At 35.7% G+C, this 6,570-nt stretch overlaps 1 long non-coding RNA gene across 1 annotated transcript in view; it reads left to right on the forward strand.

Moving 5' to 3' along the window:
- The window catches only part of LOC108365800 (uncharacterized), a 16,576-nt gene extending 10,223 nt beyond the window's left edge, over positions 1-6,353 (forward strand). The window contains exons 2-3 of the long non-coding RNA XR_001848004.1: positions 1,958-1,962; positions 6,343-6,353. This is a non-coding gene — a long non-coding RNA (uncharacterized LOC108365800). The remainder of the gene's footprint in view (positions 1-1,957; positions 1,963-6,342) is intronic.
- Positions 6,354-6,570: the final 217 nt, after the last annotated feature.

A 6,570-nucleotide genomic window follows, 5' to 3' on the forward strand; every position in this document is an offset into this window, starting at 1 on the left:
AAAATCAGAGGAATTTCTTCTGATGAAACCAATCATTGCGAATGCTTTAGACACAATGTAGTCAATATGTCGTGTGAATGAAAGCTTGGTGTCGAAAACAACGCCAAGATCTTTCATCTCGTAGCTACGGCTTATAATACAATTGTTCAAATTGTAACCATAATCAATGAAATTTGGCTTCCTAGTGTAAGTTACAGTGAAACATGTTTTAACATTCAGAAAAAGATTATTTATAGAGCACCATTGTTCGAATGCATGCAGATCGGATTGCAACTTTACGCTATCGGATAAGCTGCGAAGCTCTAGCAGAAGTTTTACGTCGTCTGCAAACATCAGACAATTGGCGAACTTGAAATGATTCGGCAAGTCGTTTATAAAAAGAATGAATAGCAGTGGACCACAGTGAGTTCCTTGAGGTATGCCAGACCATGCCTCGACAAATGTCTTTGATACAGAAGTGCCAATTTTTACGAATAGTTTTCTACCCTTCAGGAAACTAGCGAAGAAATCTAGGAGTTTACCACTTACTCCATAACGCTCCAGCTTATACAACAGTATTGAATGGTCGACCTTGTCGAAGGCCTTTGAAAAGTCAGTGTAAATTACATCTAACTGAGCATGGTTTTTAAAAGCATTTATTATTTGGTTAGTAGCTAAGAGGAGGTTAGAGCAGGTCGAACGCCCAGGGACGAAACCATGTTGGCATCTACATATAAGATTGTCTACATGATTAAAGAGTTTTCTTTGGATTATGTTATCGAATAATTTTGCTATGGTACTCTGTTTCACGATAGGTCTATAGTTACAGACATCGTTCCGATCACCTGATTTGTATATGGGTTCAATAGAGCATAGTATCCATGAGTCCATAAATACACCATGATGTATACATTTTTTGAATAGCAAGGACAAGAGTGGAGCCATAATATCAGCACATATTTTTAAGATGTGAGAGGAAAATCCGTCACTATCAGTTTTAAAGCTAGATTTTAAATTAGAGATTGCTTGCAAAACATCTTCCGCACATATTTCGAAAGAAGTAATGGCTTCCACTGGCAGTGGTGGGAGCCTATGAAAAGATTTGGTCTCATACTTGTCGTACACTTTCTGGAAAAAGCTTGCAAAAAGCTCGCATGACTCTTCAACCGTCTCAGAAATACTACCCTCATATTCTAAACTGGTTGGGAAGCCAGTTGTTTTCCTTTTTGAGTTAACGTATTGCCAAAAACTAGCAGGATTCGATTTAAGACTAGATTCAACAGAAAACATGTATTGCTTAAATAAAAAATTGTGAAGGACGTCAAATTCTTTTCTCAGTTTTAAAAATTTCAAACGGTCACTTTCTAAATTACTAGACTTAGACTTTTTGAAGGCTTTGTTCGTTGTGTTCTTTAGATTGCACAGTTTTGAATTAAACCATGGTGGTTTATTGCGCACGATTATGGATTTTACAGGCACGAACTTAGTTATTGCAAGCGAAAGATTCTTACACAACATTTGGTAACAAACTGTGTGTTTTGGTAATAAAAATATAACGATGGAAATTTATGTCACGAGACACTTGGGGTTGTAAAAGAAAATTGAAACAAGTTGCATTAATTCAAAACACATTAAAAACAACTAGAATTGCTCCAAATCATATTAAAATAAGTTTCATGCAAATAGCCATCCACAATTCGCAGAGTTTTGCGATTTTGTAAGAAAAGAAAAAATCTACTTCCACGACACTCTCTTTAAATGCTTATATTTCAGTTCGATTGTTTTCATTTTTCGGTTAAATATGGAGCTAATTATGTGCTATACAATGGCCCAAAAAAGTTAAAGAAAACAAATGGTATTCCTTGTTTGTATCACATTGAAACGTACGACTGTCACGTATGCGACGTATGGAAATACCCATATTCGAGATATGTATTGACAATAGGAAAAATAATACTATTGAAAAAAGAGCCGCCAGGTAGCGTTGGAGTCGAGTTATTACTAAAAAATCGTGTTTATGGTCCGATTATCCTCAGATGCAAAATATGTATTGATAACAGGAAAAAGAATTCTTTCGAAAAAAATTTGCCGCTGTGTGGCGCTGAAATTGAGTTACTTATGTATATGTAACTAAAAATCGTATTTATGCTCGAATTTATTTCATTATCAAAATATATGAATTCATATATCGATGGTCCTTGGAGTTTTCGAGAGAAAGATTCTGCGAAAGATTTACGGACCTTTACGCGTTGGTGATGGCGAATATCGCAGACGATTTAACGATGAGCTGTATGAGCTTTACAACGATATAGACATAGATTTCATGTAGGCTTTACGTGATTTCCTGCCAACGGCTTTAACCACGGTGCCCGCATTTGGCACAACGGATTAATTTTAGCATTAATCACTGCCCTGAACTGCAAGCACTTCAGTACCAATTGGCAGTATGTGGTGGACACACTTACCACCTTGGTACGGCCGAGGCCTACCTAAACCTCTGACGATCTGTGGATCACGACATCCGGTTGCAATGCAACTCCACATTGAACCATTGCTGGTTCTACCCGCATTTAGGTATTAAACCACAGCCACCACGATACTCCCCAAAGGGGCCGTACCCATGAACAGACCGGAGTAATGCTCGCCGGCGAGATTTGCTGGACTGGCTCAACTCACCCTGACCCACTTAACTGACTCAGCTCACACTAGAACGACTTACACGACTACTTCACTCCACATTCATACTCCGTCTTGCTCGTCTCACAAGTCTAATCGCCTCGCTCGTGGGCACCCTCCACATCCAGGAGCGGTGACACCACTTGCTCAACTTTCGACCGATCGAGTTGCTCGACACACATTCACCATCTTGCTCCGTCTTGCTCATCTCACACGTCCTACTAAGACCCTCAAACTCTGAAGTCGCTTTACGTTGCCTTAGTCAGATCTCGGCTTGAATACTGCTCCCTAGTATGGAATCCTTACTATGAGGTTCACGCAAATAAAATTGAAAAAGTTCAAAAGGTTTTTACAAAAATGGTTTTCTATAAGATCGACTGGCCAATTGACCATATTCACTACATAGGGCGCCGCAAACTACTTGGGCTGCAATCACTATGCGATAGAAGGGCGTATTTCTCATTAATTTTTGTATATAACATCATCAACGGCAATATCAACTGCTGTGAGCTATCTGATCTGTTTCAGAGTCATATTTCTCCTCATAATTTAAGGACTAATCGCTTATTTACTCAGTCATACAATAAAACTAATTATGCATTTAATGAACTTCTCGTACGATGTGCTCGATTATGCAATAGCTACTGTGGGACTCTTGATTTTAGTGTAAATATTATACAATTTAAGCTCGATCTTTTTTATTTATTTAACTAAGTCCTATTTGATACAATTCAAAACTTTCATTTCATTTCAATAGTCTGTAAGAAAAAGTTCTGTAGACAAATAAATAAATAAATAAATAAATATTGCTTTTAAATAAATTTTTAACGCAAATAAAACATGTATTTTGTGCAGAATATACTTTATATTTTGACTTCAGCGCCAATTCAGGGTGAATTAGTTGGAAAGCTATGACTTATTATGTTTCAACTACATACGCCAAATTCGAAATAAATCGGACCATAAATACGGTTTTTCGAAAGATCTCAACCTTGGCGCCACCTAGGAAGACCATTTTACGCAAACATGATTCTACTTACATAGTCAGTATATATTTTAAAAAGCAGACAAATCGGCCCGTAAATACGTTAGATATAAGACTTTTATTTTTTTGTCGTGGTGGACCTTACGATGGAAACACCCATATGAAACGAATCGGGCCATAAGCTCGATGCAATTTTCTTTTAAATCGGTAAGATGCATATTAACATGGGGTATGTATAAAATTGTTTATGACAAAGACGAAAAGTACTCCACCTCATATACATACATATATTTTATTTTATTTATTTATTTTATTATTTCGCTAATACAAAAGAAAAATAGATTCTTATGATGTATTAGGTTCGATTAAGCAAATAAATTATAGTTGATAAAATGAAATAAAAAAGAATTAAATAAAACGAATACTTAAAAATAAACAGTAATATTAATCGCGTAACATTGTTGATTATGAAATTAATGTTTGAAAACAAATTGATAATAATTGTTAAAAATGTGGAATAGCATAGAATAGTTATAGAGAGTAAAGAAAAAAAATTAAATTTATACATTTCGTGAATAGGTTCTTAGATTCATACAATTATAGTTTAAGCGAATAATTTAATTTAAATCCAGTCTGCATTATGTTTGGAAGTGCTTTAACAGGGTAGCCTTGAACCTCATCGCGCTACGCAAATCCTGCAAAGTGTGTGGCAGTGAGTTCCACAGGCGGGTAGTGTGCACGAAAAAAATGGCGTTCAGATAGCGAACAATTATAAACAGGTTGTTTTAGTTTGTTTCCACGATTTGAGCGCAAAAAGGATATTCTGTTATATAGATAATTCGGATTTTTAGTATAAATGATTTTGTGCATTAAGAGCAGACTTCTAGTTTTGAGTAAGCCATTGAAATTGATACCGAAGATTTTCTGGGCGTGCTCAGATATGTGATCACTACGTTTAAGAGTGAAAATATACCTGGCTATGTTGTTAAATAGAACATTCAATTTCCTTTTACTTACTGAGTCGAAATTTGCAAATAGTTCGCAGCCATAAAGGAGAGATAGAATCAGATACGATTTAGCCAAAAGCATTTTGGTTTTTAGTGGCGTAAAATATTGTGTAACCCAAAGGGTACGAAGCATCGCGTACACTTTACCGCAGCATGTATTGATATGATCCGACCAAGTTAAGTTTCTGTTGAAAGTGATACCGACATTTCTTACACAAGTGACATAATCAATGGGAATATCATTAATGTATAGTTTGGGTAGCGTAGTGTATTCAATAATTCTTCTCCCTAAAACTAAACATTTGGACTTGGACGGGTTAAGAGACAAACAGTTTTCAACAGCCCACGAGTTAATTTTATTTAAATTTACATTCAACAACGAAATACAGGTATTGACATCAGTAACATCACAGCTTGCATAAATTTGGACGTCATCAGCGTACATATGTATATTGCACTTTCCTATCACAGTTGGTAACTCATTGATGTACAATGAAAACAAAAAGGGCCCAAAATGGAGCCTTGTGGAACGCCACGGTTTAAGGGCATAAAGTCTGAAAGGCCGTTGTTTGCGAATACAGCTTGGCAGCGTCCAGTTAGGTAAGAGCTTAATAATTTTACAGAGTGGTACGAGAAATTGAAATTATTGAAAAGTTTTCTACATAATATTCTGTGATTTACGGTGTCAAAAGCTTTAGAATGATCTAGGAGAATCAAAAATTCAAATTTTCCTGAATCGAGCGCGTATATCTTCAACCACATCGGTTAAAGCGGTAATGCATCCAAGATTTTTCCTAAATCCAGACTGTTTATGTGATAATAGATTTTTAGATGTTAAAAATTCATTCATTTGTTTATAAAGAATGTGTTCAAAAACTTTAGATAAAAAAGGAAGGATAGCGATGGGTCTATATTCATTATGACTCTTTGGTATTGGGATAATTTTTGCCTTCTTCCAGCTGGGTTGTGAGTATCGTATTAAAGACATGTGTGAAAAATGGCAGCATAACAGGGAGCAAAGATTTTATAAATGTAGGATGAAGTTTATCTAGACCGACGGCATTGGACTTTATTGATAAAAATGATTCCAAAACATCTAACTGACTTGCACATACAAACTTAAACGAGGAGTTATATTCATTATCATGGATTTGGTAATCACCGTCTATTTCGTTATCAGAGGCATATGAGTTTGAAGCAAAATCAGCATAAAGCTTATTGATATCATCTATGTTTATGTCACGTACATGTTTGCTGACTAGATTCATCTTCTTTATTTCCTTTCAATTACCTTTACTTCCCACGATTTGGGAGAATTTTCGTTCATAATATAGCCTTTTGCATTTCTAATCTTTTTCGCGACCTCATTTCTGATCGAACAAAAACTTTCAAACAAGAAGGAAAGCCTGAAGTGTCCATCGCTTATAAGCGTTGTTTCGTTTAACAATGAGGTCTTTTATTTCGATACTAAACCATGGATGTTGAGGCTTTTGTGTAATGATTTTTTTATAAGGGACAAACTCATCGAATAACAAAGTAAGATTATTTTCTAGATAGCTTATTTGATCCTCTGCGGATTCCATGTAATATACGCAAGACCAATCTATTGTGTTTATCTTCGTACCAAGCTGTTCATAATTAATGTTTTTGAAATCTGTATAGGTGATCGTTTGGGTAGAAGTTATAGTCTGAAAGTCATAAACGAAGAATATTAGGTCATGTTTTGAGAAGACAGGCACGGACAATTGGTCAAACATTAACGTTTTTGAAACATCACTAACAAAGAAAAGATCTAACAGCGTATTGTTTGTTGCAGTATAACGTGTAGGAAGGGTGAAGTTAACAAGGTTAAGACCCAATGTCCGCAATTCACTAGGCAAAGAGCCGTCGCATAGAACATTACAGTTAAAGTCACCAGTTAGA

This window comes from Rhagoletis zephyria, unplaced genomic scaffold (genome assembly GCF_001687245.7).
Source record: "Rhagoletis zephyria isolate East Lansing unplaced genomic scaffold, Rhagoletis_zephyria_1.1 Rzeph_scaffold_02002, whole genome shotgun sequence".
Lineage (NCBI taxonomy): Eukaryota > Metazoa > Arthropoda > Insecta > Diptera > Tephritidae > Rhagoletis > Rhagoletis zephyria.